The 18,488-nt window shown below is 43.0% G+C and overlaps 1 pseudogene; it reads right to left on the reverse strand.

Annotated features, from left to right (window-relative positions):
- Positions 1-1,178: 1,178 nt before the first annotated feature.
- Positions 1,179-2,005, reverse strand: LOC147979276 (uncharacterized; annotated as a pseudogene).
- Positions 2,006-18,488: the final 16,483 nt, after the last annotated feature.

The following is an 18,488-nucleotide window of genomic DNA, read 5'->3' on the forward strand; positions in this document are numbered from 1 at the left end:
GGCGGCAAGAGTGGAACAAAACACCAGGCCTAAGGCCGAGCCTTCCACCCTTTACCAAGTATACAGATGCATTAAAGTAAATATGATATAATAATGATATCCCAACAATTTCCATGTTCCAACATGGAACAAACTTCATCTTCACCTGCAACTAGCAACGCTATAAGAGGGGCTGAGCAAAGCGATTACATAGCCAAACAACGGTTTGCTAGGAAGGTGGGATAGAGGCGTGACATGGCAATAGGGGAGGCATGATATAGAAAGTGGTAGGTAACGCGGCATAGCAATAGAGCGAGCAACTAGGAAGCAAGGATAGAAGTGATTTCGAGGGTATGGTCATCTTGCCTGAGATCCCGCAAGGAAGAAGAATGAGTCCATGAAAAAGACAAACGGACGAAGTCTAAAAATCCTCACAAACGCGACGTTATCAGAACTAACTCGAAGAAGCAACACGGGAAAGAAGCAAACAACATAGTAAACAACCATCACATAAGCATGGCATGATGCACAAGCAAGTATGATGCATGTCCGGTTTAAAGAGGCATGGCATGGCAAAATGCACAAACAATCCTACAAATTAAGTGGAACTCAATATGCAACGAGTTGCATATTGACGAAATAGCACATTTGATTATTTAGTTCGATCTCTTTTATGTACCCAACAACATTAAATGTTCTTAACATGGCAGCAAATGAAAACTACCTATCTAGGCAAGTTTAAACGAGGCCGGAACAACAAGCAACAAGTCCGGAAAAATCCTCATGTGGATATTTTAGGTTTGGTACTGTTCTGCCCTAAACACAATTTTAGAGTTATTAAACATGCAAAATGAGTGCATCATGTTAAACTAGGGATTTTCTACCCCATTTACATATAAAGATTATTTAAAATGGAGCTACGGTTATTAAGTTATGAATTAAAGCATTTTAACATGGCAATAGGAAAAATATATGCAAACATCATTTTAAACATTTTTAACATGATTGAAAGTGGCATATTATGAAACTACACAAAATTCTAACCCACTTTCATATATAGAGTTTTTACATGTGATGCTTAGTTTGTGAGTTAAGATATGCATGAAGTAAAGGGGGTTTTCTGCAAAACTGACGTTCCCGTGGATAAAAGAGAAATCTACTAGACAGGAAAAAAAACACCACGCGGTCCAAAGGCTGGATCAAGCTGGGCTGCTTACCACAGCACTTGGGCCGGCTCGATGGTGTTGGGCTGGGGACGCACTGGGCCTGTGCGTGGCCCACCTGGCACACGACAAGGAGCAGCCCGCGCGTTTGACCATCTCGCTCGACAGAGAGACAGTGTGGCGGCGCAGAAGGTCAACGGTGGGACGGCAGCGGGACTTGGCGGGCGACGCAGGGGAGGTCCGGGGCACCGGGGAACCACGGCGTTGGGGTGGATCCCGCTGAAAAAGAGCTCGGGGACGGCGAGGTTGGACGAGGCAGGGCTGCGGGGATCTGCAGGGCGTCGGAGCCCCCTTGGCTCTGGCACGAGCATGCGATGTAGACGGAGGGCGATGGGGTTGGGTGGCTGCGCGCACGGGAAGAGAGGAGGAAGGCGACGACAAAGTTGTTGTTGCTGTCGCCTGCTGCAGCAAAGCTCCGGCGCGGCAGAGGCCATGGGGCGCTGGAGTAGCTCGGGAGCTCGAGCAGTGACGAACTTGGTAATGTAGGGGAGCAGGCTGGGGAGGCGGGTCCATGGCGAGGCAGGGGCGCGGACGACGCGGAGACAACCGGATCCGGGCGGTGTCGCTCCTGGCAAGAACTTGGCGGCGGACATGGTGGCTCGGCACCTGTCAAGAGAAACAGGGGAGAGATGAGAGGCAGGAAGGAGGAAACGATCAAGGAGGAGGAAGGTGATGGGCACGATGGGGTCCTGCGGGTGGTCGCCGGCGACGGCTGCCGGAGGAGGCTCGAGCAACGGCGACGAGGACGCCTTGGACACAAGGATCGGGAGCTCCTCTCCCGTCCGTGCGTGGAAGACGAGCATGAGCGTGGGGCACGGGGCACGGGGCGATGGCTGGACGAGAGGATCCAGGGGAGGCGCCGGTAGGATCGTGGGGTTCTCGGAGTTTGGGCAGGTGGCTGCGCTCGGGATCGAGCCTCCTGCTCGGTCTGGAAGTGGGCACGAGGTCGGATCGAAGGGAGGAGGTGGAGGCTGGATGGATCTGGACCAGGGAAGGATGAGGCTGGTGATTGGCTCGCTGGTGATCCCGAGGGGAAAACGAAGAGGAGACAAGGTGGAGGTTTTTGCGGCGGCGGGGAGGAAATGACTGATGGGATTGCCTAGCCTAGGGTTTGGACTGATATAAAGGGGCAATAGGATTAGGTTTGGTCCCTCTGATCAAAATTGTAAGATCACGGATAAATATGTTAGGGAGCCCAATTAACAAAACAGAGATGGTTTATAGATGTTAGGGGATGATCCGGATCCAATGGTGACGACTGTCCGGGTCGACTCCGGGACAGCTTTAGGACGCGCGCGCGAGGAGGTCCTCGGGCTGACGAGAGATCTTAGGTTGGGCCTGGCGGTAGGTAGTGGACTGTGTAGAGGGGCTTGGGCTGAGAGGAGAGGAAAGAAGGCAGCCCGGCAACCGTTTCCGGAGACCGAAAATGTCTGACGTTTGACCGGCTATACTGCCGCTATAGTTAATCGTTGGGGCGTCAAATGAACTCCGAATGCGATTAAACTTGGCAGGCGACCTACTAACAACATAACAACACCGCATGCCAACTTTCAACCCATTCCAAGAACATTTTCCGGCCACTTATAAAATAATATTTCGGAGGTGCCGCGGGCGCATGCAAGTGTGTCTGGGCTCAGAACGGACAACGGAAAGAACGAGGAGACCGGGACGGATGCAAGTTTTGAAAACATGATGATGCAATGCACATGATGACATGGCAAGATGCAACACGCAAGCAAATGACATGGCAAAGACAGCGAATAACTGGAAGGCACCTGGCGCAACGGTTTCGGGGTGTTACATGATGTGAAGAAGAAAAAGAAAAGACGGAGAAGCAAAGGTAAAAAGGCATCCCTCCCAAATGATGTTGCTCCTATTACTCCTTGTGATGATGATAATTGCTATACTATTGGCATTGTCCATACTATTAATGATGAGATTGATTATGCTTATGATATGAAAAGGCCCAAGCTTGGGGATGCTATGTTTGATGAAGATGATATTTTTGAGAATATATTTGCTGCAAATGTTTGTCCCAAGCTTGGGGATGCTACGTTTAATGAAGATGATATTTTTAGTCTCCCAAGTTTGGATATGCAACTTTATAATGATGATAGCATGCCTCCTACTTATGATGATTATATTGATGAAACTGGGTTTGGAAGAGTGTCAACTTTAGGAAGTAATGATCCCACTATTTTGGAGGATGTTGAATCTTATTATTATAATTATGAAAGTGGATTTGGATAGGTCACGACTTTATTTAGTAATGATTCCACTATCTTGGAAGAGGTTTCAATTGATTATGATGAGAACAAAGTTGCTACTTATGATGATTATTGTGATGATACTTATGCTATAAAAAGTAGTGATGATTATATTTATAAAACTTGTCATGATTATGATTACCCCTTTTCTGAACATTACTCTTTTAATATGGAAACAATTTATAGTATCCGACTTTCTTATGATACTCCCACTATTCCGAATGAGAAGAATTTTACTTATGTGGAGAGTAATAAAATTTCTATGCTTGTAGATCATGAAAAGAATGCTTTATGTGATAGTTATATTGTTGAATTCATTCATGATGCTACTGAAAATTATTATGAGGGAGGAATATATGCTTGTAGGAATTGCAATAATACCAAGTTTCCTCTCTATGTGCTTAAAGTTTTAAAGTTATGCTTGTTTTGCCTCCCTATGCTAGTTGATTATTGCTCCCATAAATTGTTTGCTCACAAAATCCCTATGCATAGGAAGAGGGTTAAACTTAAATGTGCTAGTAATATTCTCCATGATGCTCTCTTTATGTTTCAATTCTTATCCTTTATGTGGGCATCGTTGAAATCATCATGCCTAGCTAGGGGCGTTAAACGTTAGCACTTGTTGGGAGGCAACCCAATTTTTCTATTTGTTCCTTGCTTTTTTGCTCCTGTTTAGTAATAAATAATTCATCTAGCCTTTGTTTAGATTCAGTTTTATGTTTTAATTAGTGTTTGTGCCAAGTAGAACCTTTGGGAAGACTTGGGTGAAGTCTTTGTGATATTGCTGTAAAAAACAGAAACTTTAGCGCTCACGAGTTTAGCTGCCATTTTTTTATTGGAGAGTGATATTAGGTTGATTCTTTTTTCAGAGGATTAATAGACAAATTCCTCAGGTCCACAAATTTATTTGAGAATTTTATGAGTTACAGAAGTATACGTTTGATACAGATTACTACAGACTGTTCTATTTTTGACAGATTTTGTTTTCTATGTGTTGTTTGCTTATTTTGATGAATGTATGAGTAGTATCGGAGGGTATGAACCATAGATGAGTTGGAATACAGTAGATATTACACCAATATGAAACAGTACCTAAGTGGTGATTTATTTTCTTATACTAATGGAGCTTACGAGTTTTCTGTTAAGTTTTGTGTTGTGAAGTTTTCAAGTTTTGGGTAAAGATTCGATGGACTATGGAATAAGGAGTGGCAAGAGCCTAAGCTTGGGATACCCAAGGAACCCCAAGGTAATATTCAAGGACAACCAAGAGCCTAAGCTTGGGGATGCCCCGGAAGGCATCCCCTCTTTCGTCTTCATTCATCGGTAACTTTACTTGGAACTATATTTTTATTCGCCACATGATATGTGTTTTGCTTGGAGCGTCATTTTACTTTCTTTTGTTTTTCTTGATATTTGAATAAAATACCAAGATCTTAAATTATTAAATGTTAGAGAGTCTTCATATAGTTGCATAATTATTCGACTACTCATTGATCTTCACTTATATCTTTCGGAGTAGTTTGTCATTTGCTTCACTTATATCCTTTTAGAGCACGGCGGTGGTTTTATTTTGAAGAAATAGATGAACACTCATGCTTCACTTATATTATTTTTAGAGTCCTAAACAGCATGGTAATTTGCTTTGGTTATGAATTTAGTCCTAATATGATGGGCATCCAAGAGGGATATAATAAAAACTATCATATAAAGTGCATTGAATACTATGAGAAGTTTGATGCTTGATAATTGTTTTGAGATATGAAGATGGTGATATTAGAGTCATGCTAGTTGAATAGTTGTGAATTTGAGATATACTTGTGTTGAAGTTTGTGATTCCCGTAGCATGCACGTATGGTGAACCGTTATGTGATGAAGTCGGAGCATGATTTATTTATTGATTGTCTTCCTTATGAGTGGCGGTCGGGGACGAGCGATGGTCTTTTCCTACCAATCTATCCCCCTAGGAGCATGCGTGTAGTACTTTGTTTCGATAACTAATAGATTTTTGAAATAAGTATGTGAGTTCTTTATGACTAATGTTGAGTCCATGGATTTTACGCACTCTCACCCTTCCACCATTGCTACCCTCTCTAGTATCGCGCAACTTTCGCCGGAACCTTAAACCTACCATATACCTTCCTCAAAACAGCCACCATACCTACCTATTATGGCATTTCCATAGCCATTCCGAGATATATTGCCATGCAACTCTCCACCGTTCTGTTTATTATGACATGCTCCATCATTGTCATATTGCTATGCATGATCATGTAGTTGACATTGTATTTGTAGCAAAGCCACCATTCATAATTCTTTCATACATGTCACTCATGAGTCACTGCACATCCCGGTACACCTCTGGAGGCATTCATATAGAGTCATATCTTGTTCTAAGTATCAAGTTGTAATTCTTGAGTTGTAAGTAAATAAAAGTGTGATGATCATCATTATTAGAGCATTGTACCATTGAGGAAAGGATGATGGAGACTATGATTCCCCCACAAATCTGGATGAGACTCCGGACGAAAAAAAAGAGAAAGGCCATAAAAAAGAGAAGGCCCCAAAAATATGAGAGAAAAAGAGAGAAGGGGCAATGCTAGTATCCTTTTACCACACTTGTGCTTCAAAGTAGCACCATGATCTTCATGATAGAGAGTCTCTTATGTTGTCACTTTCAAATACTAGTGGGAAATTTTCATTATAGAACTTGGCTTGTATATTCCAATGATGGGCTTCCTCAAAATGCCCTAGGTCTTCATGAGCAAGCCAGTTGGATGCACACCCACTTAGTTTCTTTTTGAGCTTTCATAAACTTATAGCTCTAGTGCATCCGTTGCATGGCAATCCCTACTCACTCACATTGATATCTATTAATGGGCATCTCCATAGACCGTTGATACGCCTAGTCGATGTGAGACTATCTTCTCCTTTTTTGTCTTCTCCACAACCAACATTCTATTCCACATATAGTGCTATATCCATGGCTCACGCTCATGTATTGCGTGAAGATTGAAAAAGTTTGAGAACATCAAAAGTATGAAACAATTGCTTGGCTTGTCATCGGGGTTGTGCATGATTTAAATATTTTGTGTGGTGAAGGTAGAGCATAGCCAGACTATATGATTTTGTAGGGATAACTTTCTTTGGCCATGTTATTTTGAGAAGACATTATGTCAATATTAAACTTTTGTCTTGAATCTTATGGATCTGAATATTCTTGCCACAATAAAGAATTACATGGATTAATATGTTAGGTAGCATTCCACATCAAAAATTCTGCTTTTATCATTTACCTACTCGAGGACGAGCAGGAATTAAGCTTGGGGATGCTGATACGTCTCCAACGTATCTATAATTTTTTATTGTTCCATGCTATTATATTATCAACCTTGGATGTTTTATATGCATTTATATGCTATTTTATATAATTTTTGGGACTAACCTATTAACCTAGAGCCCAGTTCCAGTTTTTGTTTTTTCCTTATTTTAGAGTATCGCAGAAAAGGAAAATCAAATGGAGTCCAATTGACCTGAAACTTCACGAAACTTATTTTTGGACCAGAAGAAGCCCACGAAGTATCGGAGATGGACCAGAAGAGTCCCGGGCAGACCACGAGGGTGGGGGGCGCCCACCCCCCTGGGCGCGCCCCCTGCCTCGTGGACAGCCCGGAGATCCACCAACATACTTCTTCCTCCTATATATACCCATATACCCTAAAAACTTCGGGGAGCACAATAGATCAGGAGTTCGGCCACCAGAAGCCCCCGTAGCCACCGAAAACCAATTTAGACCCGTTCCGGCACTCTGCCGGAGGGGGAATCCCTCTCCGGTGGCCATCTTCATCATCCCGGTGCTCTCCATGATGAGGAGGGAGTAGTTCTCCCTCAGGGCTGAGGGTATGTGTTTGATCAGTAGCTATGTGTTTGATCTCTTTCTCTGTAACATTCCAAATTTTCAATTTGGAATGTTATACATTAGATCATCATGCATATCATATTTTATTTTCTTTTGGTTTTGATCCTAGAAAATCCTAAGCAACTCAAGGACCCACGGAGAGAGTTGGGGATTTCGTTATTTACATATTTGAGTTTTCTCAAATTTTGTAAACAGGATAATTTGATTTTATTTATTTTATCATCAATTATTTCTATTACAAAAATATGAGAGAGGGAATAAAATGACTTTCCCAAAATATAGAAATATTGAGGATTTAATAAAAAAATCAAATAAGATTTATTTCGGAGTTTTTCGGTATTTTTATTTGAATTTAGGAAAAATGCGCGTTTTTCAAAATTGCATTTAGGGCCCAAATAAATGTTCACTTTTTCGGGCTTGATTTTAGAAGCCCGAGAAAATTTATTTTGGGATTTTTGGAGTCCGTTTAGTATTTCTTTTTATTTTTCTTCCGAGCGGATTTATTAAAAAAACGCGGAACCGACTATGGGCCGTACTCGGCCAGGACTCCCCTGGCCGGGGCCTTTATAAGGCGCCACCCCGGGGCCCGAGAGCCCAGCCGCCCAGCCCCGAAACCCTAACCCTAGCGCGCCCCAGCCGCCGCCGCCGCCAGCCGCCGCCGCCGCCCCGCCGCCGATCTGCCGGAGCCACGCGTCGCCCGAGGTTCGCCGCCCTCGAAATCCGTGCCGCTTTTTTTTAAAAAAAAATAAAAAATCTGTTCGTCGTTTTTCTTTTTCGTCGGATTTTTCCGCGGTTATTTTCTGATCGCGATTTCTGATCCGATTTTCGTTTTAGTATAACTTTTCGCTCGTTTATCGAAATCAGGCGATTCAAGCGCCTGGAGTTTCGTCTCGAAACCCTCTTTCCGAATAATCAACTTAAACAAGTTTTTGCTACTGTAAAATTTGACTTAGATCCAGATTACTAGAACGAAGTTGTTTTCTTTCGCCGTTTGATTTCTTTTACTTCGTTCGATTTGATTCTTTTTGCAAACCAGGGTTCTTAAGTTGAACTTTCTGGTTAGATCATCTATTTGAGTTTTACCTGTGCATTAGATGAGTACTTATTGTATGCTTGTTTGTTTGTCTGCAATAGAATACCCGGAGTGCGCCCCCTGTTACTTTGAATCTCTAGGTTTCGCGGATCATCAGCAAGGCAAGTAACACTTTGATCATACCTTTTTCTACAACCCAGTTTTATTGCATTAGATCAATCCTCACACATTGCATGATTAGGATCCAATGTAAATTGTGGGATGGGAAGTAGATGAGGTAGTACCTATTACCTGTTTATTATCAAACCTTTGGGAGTTACTTCTACGTTTGCTTATTATACCATGCTATGCTAGTAGACGTGGATTGGGTGAGTGATATCCATGACAGATGTGAGATTGTTAATTAATGATTTATCTAAGGTGGCAACCTAAACACACATCTGGGTGGATTGAGGCACCTGGGTATTTCAGGACTTGCCTGTTTTCTTTTGGACCGCCACCCAGGCTCAAAGGGATCATGAGACTATTCATACTAGAAACTTCCGTGTGCAGCCACAAGCTATTATGGGCTCTAGCATAGTTGACTAAGTTGTGCGAACTCTTACAGTGGTAGACTAGCAGATGTAGGGGATGTAGGTGGTACGGTCTACCCGATCGTAAGGTGCTAGCGCTTCTGAAAGACTATGTCTCGGTCATCCGTCTTCTCAAACATCATGTAGTGCGAGAAAACAAACGGAGGCGATCGAGTCTTGTGGGGAAAAGTGCGCAAACCTCTGCAGAGTGTAACAAACTAATCATGGTTAGCCGTGTCCCCGGTTATGGACATCTTGAGTATCTAGTACCTGGATTATCATGTGAATCTCAACATGTTACTCTAAATTTAATTTTGTTGGGTTTAATGATGTTATTTAATTGGGATTGAGAATGCTGTCAACCATTCTCAATGTTTAACAACCACCATGATAGTAATTAAATTTATTCCTTTGAAGTAGGGAAAAATTGGCTTTACGCAAAAACTGTAACCATGCATATAGTATAGTTGTTGCATTTCTTTACTCTCTATGTGTTACCTTGCCAGCATATTCCATGTGCTGACCCGTTTTCGGGCTGCAATGTTAATGTTGCAGACTTTTTAGACGATGATTAAGGAGTTTTTAGGTCGTGGTTCTATACTCAGTGATGCCGTTGGAGTTGATGGACTCACCTATCTTCCAAGCCTTCCGCTGTTATCGTTATTAGATGGCCTTAAGCCATATTTATTGTAATAAGTTCTCTTTTGAGACACTCAATGTAATAAGTGTGTGATTTGCTACTCTGCTATAAATCCTCCGAGTACTGTGTGGTGTCAGCATTACTGATCCAGGGATGACACCAGAGCACAGAGATCAGACTGTTTGAGGTCTGGTCGCTACAGAGATGGTATCAGAGCACACGCTGACTGTAGGACACGACCACTAAGCTAAAGACCTAGATCACTACTCACTCTCTTCTCTTCTGACCTCTCATCTTTTCTACTCTTTAGGATGGCGGATGCAAGGAACAAGTTCACACAACCAGATGAAGATACACCCTTTGGACGCCACTTGAAGGAAGTCACTAGATACCTGAACATAGGAATACCAAGCTTCACGGGAACCTACAACGCCACTTTACCTGAAGAAGAGCGCTGGATGATTCAAGTTCATGTCCCAGGAAGGACGTTCATGCGAGTCACTGAGCCCATAGAGTTTTCTTTTGATGCACCAACTTGGAGTCTAGGAAAGAGTATGGCAGCTCACATCGCCATGGGACGCATTGGAGAAGTCTACCGCAAGGATCTCAAGGATACTATCTACCAGATTTGTGGGCGCCGAGATGAACACTGGGAGATGATCAGCGCCAGGAAAGATAGATCAATTGCAGCTTTTATCCAGGAGTTAAACCATCACATTCGACGACAGGAGAATCAGATGTGCGCTGACATGATAGAACTGAAGAAGGCTAAGACTAGAATCAAGGAACTGGAGGAAGAACTCAAGGCTACACGCGAAGATTATGAAGAAGAAATTGAAGTATTGGTGGATAAGAATGCCGACCTAACTATGAAGCTAGCAGTATTCATGGGAGGCCCGACACCAGTAGATGAAGACGAAGAACCCAAGGAGATTAGCCCGGAAGACTATATCATCATTGACGGCACCGACTCGGAACAAGATAGTAGCAATGATGACTATGTTGATGAAGCAGGAGCAGATATCATGGAGTCTACAACCGTAGAATATTTCTAGTAGACCACCTCATCAGTAGTAGTAGTCCACCATGTAAATATAGTAGTCCGAGCACTTTACGATAGTTAGATCAATTGTACGCCTTGTTTGTTTGAATGAAGTGAATTGTTTGCTTTTGCCTCATGTGCATATGGGTAGTGTTTTCTCTTTAGACCCCCTCTATTCTTATATCTCATCTTTTCTAAACCCTCATATGCCTTCGAGACATGACCCCGGATTTGCCTTTCCACCGGAGCTCACCCAGTTGATCCAGCAGCAGAACACCTTGATGCAGTTGCTAGTCCAGAATCAGAATCAGGGGAACAACAACAACAACCCACCACCACCACCACCACCTGTTGACCACTTAGCCCGTTTTCTTAGGCTGAATCCGTCGGTGTTTTCCAGTAGCACCGAGCCGATAGTAGCAGATGATTGGCTTCGCAAGATAGCTAGGGAGTTGACCACAGCAAGATGCACAGATGCGGAGAAGGTTAAGTTTTCCGCACATCAGTTAGAAGGACCCGCAGCATCCTGGTGGGAGAATTTCACAGCCACCTTCCCAGTCGACACTGTCACATGGGACCAGTTTCAGCAGGCTTTTCGTACTGCCCATGTTTCAGCAAGAGCAATGGCCATGAAGAAGCGTGAGTTTCATAACTTGCGCCAAGGAGGACGGACAGTTGGCCAGTATGTGGAGGAGTTTAGTAAGCTAGCACGTTATGCCCCAGATGACGTTGCTACGGATGCAGCTAAGCAGGAGAAATTCCTGGAAGGACTGAATGATGAGTTGAGTATGCAGTTGATGGTAGCCACCTTCAACAACTACCAGGAGTTGGTAGATCGTGCTCTTATGATTGAAGGGAAGCAGCAGCAAATTGAGAACCGCAAGAGGAAGTATGGACAAGGAAAGTATAATTCAGGAGCTCAGCAGAAGCCACGTTTTACCCCTAGACCGGGAGGTCATTTTCAGCATACCCATGGAGTAGGTAGCTTGCACAATCACAATGGCACCAAGAATGGTAATGGGAATGGAGGAAGCAATGGACAGAACCGCAACACCCCATCAACCCCAGCCAAGAAGGACTTGAGCCAAGTCACTTGCTATAAGTGTTCGAAGCCAGGACATTATGCAAATGAATGTCCTGAAGGCCAAAATGGCAATGGAAGTTCTGGGAAGAAGCCGAACCCTTTCAACAGGGGACAGGTGAACCACGTTAGCGTGGAGGAGGTTGAAGCTCAGCCCGATGCAGTAATAGGTAAGTTTTTGGTTAAGTCATTTAATGCACTCATTCTTTTTGATACTGGTGCATCGCATTCATACATCTCAAGGGGATTTGTGGATAAGTATAACCTACCAACCCAAGCCCTTAGGTCACCCATGTTAGTAACCTCGCCAGGAGCAGAGTATGTGGCTAGTCTATGGTGTGATCGGTTACCATTAAGGATTGGTAGCTATGTTTTTCCCTCAGACCTAGTAGTATTGGAATCTCAAGGATTGGATGTGATATTAGGCATGGATTGGTTATCAAAGTATGAAGGGAATATTGAGTGTGCTAGTAAGTCAATTTTGCTTACCACACCAGAAGGGAGAAGGATCAAGTATGTATCCCGGCATGTGCCAAAGAGGACCCAAGTAAATTGCCTAACAGGAGTTGTGCAGGAGGAAGTACTAGTGGTAAAGGATTTCCGTGATGTATTTCCCGAAGAGTTGCCAGGCATGCCACCGGATAGAGACATTGAGTTTTTGATTGAGCTTTTGCCAGGCACTGGGCCAATATCAAAGAGACCATATAGGATGCCAGCAAAGGATTTGGTGGAAATTAAGAAGCAGATTAAGGAGTTACTGGATAAAGGTTACATTCGCCCAAGTTCTTCGCCTTGGGGATCGCCAGTACTTCTAGTGGAGAAGAAGGATGGATCGTTAAGGATGGTTGTTGATTATCGAGGATTGAATGAAGTAACGATCAAGAACAAGTACCCACTACCAATGATCAACGATCTGTTTGATCGATTGCAAGGAGCTAAAGTATTTTCCAAGATCGATTTACGATCAGGATACCACCAGTTGAAGATTCGAGAACAGGATATTCCGAAGACAGCTTTTACCACCAGGTATGGGCTGTATGAGTATACCGTTATGTCATTTGGTCTGACTAACGCGCCTGCCTATTTTGTGAACATGATGAAAAAAGTGTTTATGGAGTTTTTGGATAAGTTCGTCGTAGTGTTCATTGATGATATCCTGGTATATTCAAAGAATGAAGAGGAGCATAAGGAGCATTTTCATTTGGTACTTGGAAAGCTCAGGGAACACCAATTATATGCCAAGTTCAGCAAATGTGAGTTTTGGTTGAAGGAAGTAGGATTCCTCGGACACGTTATATCCGGAGAAGGTATAGCAGTAGATCCCGCTAAAGTTGAAACCGTGACCAAGTGGGAAGCCCCAACAACAGTTGGAGAGATCCAGAATTTTCTTGGACTCACAGGATACTACCGGAGATTTATTGAGAACTTCTCAAAGATTGCGAAGCCTATGACAGAGTTGCTGAAAAAGGATACTAAGTTCAAATGGACTGAGGAATGTGAGGCAAGTTTTTAGGATTTGAAGAACCGTTTGGTTACCTCACCAGTGTTGATTTTGCCAGATCAAACCAAGGATTATGAGGTGTATTGCGACGCTTCACGTCGAGGACTTGGAGCAGTGCTTATGCAGGAAGGGAGAGTTGTTTCGTATGCTTCACGACAACTGAAGCCTCACGAATTGAATTATGCCACGCATGATTTGGAGTTAGCAGCCGTAGTGCATGCATTGAAGACATGGAGACATTTTCTCATTGGAAATCATTGTGAGGTGTACACGGATCATAAGAGTTTGAAGTACATTTTCACACAGAAGGAGTTGAACCTCAGACAAAGGAGATGGCCGGAGCTCATCAAGGATTATGATATGAAATTGCATTATCATCCCGGGAAGGCTAATGTAGTAGCTGATGCATTAAGCCGCAAGAGCCATGTCAATACGTTAATGACGGGAGAAATACCCAAGGAGTTAGCAGAAAATCTTCGTGAACTATGTGTGGAAATAGTTCCGAGAGGCTATGTAGCAGCACTAGAGAACCAGTCAACTTTGATGGATAGAATCAAAGAAGCTCAGAAAACTGACAAGGAGATTGCTTCTATAAAAGAGAAAATGAGCCAAGGAAAAGCTAAAGGATTTCGTGAGGATGAGCAGGACACCCTATGGTTTGAAGACCGTGTTTACGTGCCAAATGACCCGGAGATCAGAAAGTTGATTCTGCAAGAGGCACATGATCCACCGTATTTGATTCACCCAGGAAATACCAAGATGTATTTGGATTTGAAGGATATTTTCTGGTGGACCGGAATGAAGAAGGATATTGCGGAGTATGTAGCAGTTTATGACGTATGTCAGAGAGTAAAGGCAGAGCATCAGAAGCCAGCAGGATTGTTGCAACCATTGCCGATACCCGAATGGAAGTGGGATAAGCTAGGCATGGATTTTATCACTGGATTACCAAGGACTCGTTCAGGCTATGACTCGATTTGGGTTGTAGTTGATCGATTGACGAAGGTAGCTCATTTCATCCCAGTAAAGACCACTTACACCAGTGCTAAGTTGGCAAAGATATACATGACCAGGATCGTATGTTTGCATGGAGTTCCAAGGAGCATCGTATCAGATAGAGGAACCCAGTTTACCTCAAAGTTCTGGAAGCAGTTGCATGAGACTTTGGGTACTAGGCTAGAATTTAGTACAGCTTTTCATCCGCAGACAGATGGACAGACCGAGAGAGTCAATCAGATTTTGGAGGATATGCTGAGAGCTTGTGCACTAGATTATGGATCTAGTTGGGACGATAATTTTCCATATGCAGAGTTCTCTTACAATAATAGCTATCAGACCAGTTTGAAGATGGTCCCTTTCGAAGCTCTATACGGAAGGAGGTGCGGGACACCGTTGTCGTGGGACGAAGTTGGAGACCCGCCAGTTGTTTGGACCAGATCTGATTAAAGAGTCTGAACAGAAGGTGAAGTTGATTCGCGATAGGCTCAAGGTAGCCCAGTCCAGGCAGAAGAGCTACGCAGATTCTAAACGCAAAGAGACAGTTTACGAAGTCGGAGACAGAGCTTATCTTCGAGTATCCCCACTTCGAGGGATTAAGCGCTTTGGAGTTAAGGGAAAGTTAGCGCCACGATTTGTAGGGCCATATCGAGTTTTGGAGCGTATGGGAGAAGTGGCCTACAAGTTGGAATTGCTAGAAGGATTGACAGGAGTTCATGATGTGTTCCATGTTTCTCAGTTGAAGAAGTGTCATGCGGAGATGGCTGACATACCTTTGAGAGACACAGTGCCATTAGAAGCAATTCAGTTGGATAACAATTTGACCTATGAGGAGAAACCAGTCAAGATTCTCGAGTTTGCCAGCCGAGTCACTCGCAGCAAGCTTATCAAGTTTTGCAAAGTTCAGTGGAGCCACCACACGGAGGATGAAGCCACCTGGGAGCGAGAGGAAGATTTGCTCAAGGACCACCCTCACCTATTTTCTAGCCAACCCGAATCTCGAGGGCGAGATTCATCTTAAGGGGGGTAGGTTTGTAACATCCCAAATTTTCAATTTGGAATGTTATACATTAGATCATCATGCATATCATATTTTATTTGCTTTTGGTTTTGATCCTAGAAAATCCTAAGCAACTCAAGGACCCACGGAGAGAGTTGGGGATTTCGTCATTTACATATTTGAGTTTTCTCAAATTTTGTAAACAGGATCATTTGATTTTATTTATTTTATCATCAATTATTTCTATTACAAAAATATGAGAGAGGGAATAAAATGGCTTTCCCAAAATATAGAAATATTGAGGATTTGATAAAAAATCAAATAAGATTTATTTCGGAGTTTTTCGGTATTTTTATTTGAATTTAGGAAAAATGCGCGTTTTTCAAAATTGCATTTAGGGCCCAAATAAATGTTCACTTTTTCGGGCTTGATTTTAGAAGCCCGGGAAAATTTATTTCCGGATTTTTGGAGTCCATTTAGTATTTCTTTTTATTTTTCTTCCAAGCGGATTTATTAAAAAAACGCGAAACCGACTATGGGCCGTACTCGGCCAGGACTCCCCTGGCCGGGGCCTTTATAAGGCGCCACGCCGGGGCCCGAGAGCCCAGCTGCCCAGCCCCGAAACCCTAACCCTAGAGCGCCCCAGCCGCCGCCGCCGCCGCCAGCCGCCGCCGCCGCCCCGCCGCTGATCTGCCGGAGCCGCGCGTCGCCCGAGGTTCGCCGCCCTCGAAATCCGTGCTGTTTTTAAAAAAAAAATCTGTTCGTCGTTTTTCTTTTTCGTCGGATTTTTCCGCGGTTATTTTCTGATCGCAATTTCTGATCCGATTTTCGTTTTAGTATAAATTTTTGCTCGTTTATCGAAATCAGGCGATTCAAGCGCCTGGAGTTTCGTCTCGAAACCCTCTTTCTGAATAATCAACTTAAACAAGTTTTTGCTACTATAAAATTTGACTTAGATCCAGATTACTAGAATGAAGTTGTTTTCTTTCGCCGTTTGATTTCTTTTGCTTCGTTCGATTTGATTCTTTTTGCAAACCAGGGTTCTTAAGTTGAACTTTCTGGTTAGATCTTCTATTTGAGTTTTACCTGTGCATTAGATGAGTACTTATTGTATGCTTGTTTGTTTGTCTGCGATAGAATACCCGGAGTGCGCCCCCTGTTACTTTGAATCTCTAGGTTTCGCGGATCATCAGCAAGGCAAGTAACACTTTGATCATACCTTTTTCTACAACCCAGTTTTATTGCATTAGATCAATCCTCACACATTGCATGATTAGGATCCAATGTAAATTGTGGGATGGGAAGTAGATGAGGTAGTACCTATTACCTGTTTATTATCAAACCTTTGGGAGTTACTTCTACGTTTGCTTATTATACCATGCTATGCTAGTAGACGTGGATTGGGTGAGTGATATCCATGACAGATGTGAGATTGTTAATTAATGATTTATCTAAGGTGGCAACCTAAACACACATCTGGGTGGATTGAGGCACCTGGGTATTTCAGGACTTGCCTGTTTTCTTTTGGACCGCCACCCAGGCTCAAAGGGATCATGAGACTATTCATACTAGAAACTTCCGTGTGCAGCCACAAGCTATTATGGGCTCTAGCATAGTTGACTAAGTTGTGCGAACTCTTACAGTGGTAGACTAGCAGATGTAGGGGATGTAGGTGGTACGGTCTACCCGATCGTAAGGTGCTAGCGCTTCTGAAAGACTATGTCTCGGTCATCCGTCTTCTCAAACATCATGTAGTGCGAGAAAACAAACGGAGGCGATCGAGTCTTGTGGGGAAAAGTGCGCAAACCTCTGCAGAGTGTAACAAACTAATCATGGTTAGCCGTGTCCCCGGTTATGGACATCTTGAGTATCTAGTACCTGGATTATCATGTGAATCTCAACATGTTACTCTAAATTTAATTTTGTTGGGTTTAATGATGTTATTTAATTGGGATTGAGAATGCTGTCAACCATTCTCAATGTTTAACAACCACCATGATAGTAATTAAATTTATTCTTTTGAAGTAGGGAAAAATTGGCTTTACGCAAAAACTGTAACCATAGAGCTTTCCACCAGCCAAATATGCATATAGTATAGCTGTTGCATTTCTTTACTCTCTATGTGTTACCTTGCCAGCATATTCCATGTGCTGACCCGTTTTCGGGCTGCAACATTAATGTTGCAGACTTTTCAGATGACGATTAAGGAGTTTTTGGGTCGTGGTTCTATACTCAGTGATGCCGTTGGAGTTGATGGACTCACCTATCTTCCAAGCCTTCCGCTGTTATCGTTATTAGATGGCCTTAAGCCATATTTATTGTAATAAGTTCTCTTTTGAGACACTCGATGTAATAAGTGTGTGATTTGCTACTCTGCTATAAATCCTCCGAGTACTGTGTGGTGTCAGCATTACTGATCCAGGGATGACACCAGAGCACAGAGATCAGACTGTTTGAGGTCTGGTCGCTACACTCTCTCTCGTGTTCTTGAGGTGGTACGATCTTGATGTATCGCGAGCTTTGCTATTATAGTTGGATCTTATGATGTTTCTCCCCCTCTACTCTCTTGTGATGAATTGAGTTTTCCCTTTGAAGTTGTCTTATCGGATTGAGTCTTTAAGGATTTGAGAACACTTGATGTATGTCTTGCACGTGCTTATCTGTGGTGACAATGGGATATCATGTGATCCACTTGATGTATGTTTTGGTGATCAACTTGCGAGTTCCATGACCTCGTGAACTTATGCGTAGGGGTTGGCACACGTTTTCGTCTTGACTCTCCACTAGAAACTTTGGGGCACTCTTTGAAGTTCTTTATGTTGGTTGGATAGATGAATCTGAGATTGTGTGATGCATATCGTATAATCATACCCATGGATACTTGAGGTGACATTAGAGTATCTAGGTGACATTAGGGTTTTGGTTGATTTGTGTCTTAAGGTGTTATTCTAGTACGAACTCTAGGATAGATTGAACAGAAAGAATAGCTTCGTGTTATTTTACTACGGACTCTTGAATAGATCGATCAGAAAGGATAACTTTGAGGTGGTTTCGTACCCTACCATAATCTCTTCGTTTGTTCTCCGCTATTAGTGACTTTGGAGTGACTCTTTGTTGCATGTTGAGGGATAGTTATATGATCCAATTATGTTATTATTGTTGAGAGAACTTGCACTAGTGAAAGTATGAACCCTAGGCCTTGTTTCAACGCATTGCAATACCGTTTGTGCTAACTTTT

Source organism: Triticum urartu, chromosome 3A (assembly GCF_056163025.1).
Source record: "Triticum urartu cultivar PI428250 chromosome 3A, HENAU_Tu73, whole genome shotgun sequence".
NCBI classification, from domain to species: Eukaryota; Viridiplantae; Streptophyta; class Magnoliopsida; order Poales; family Poaceae; genus Triticum; species Triticum urartu.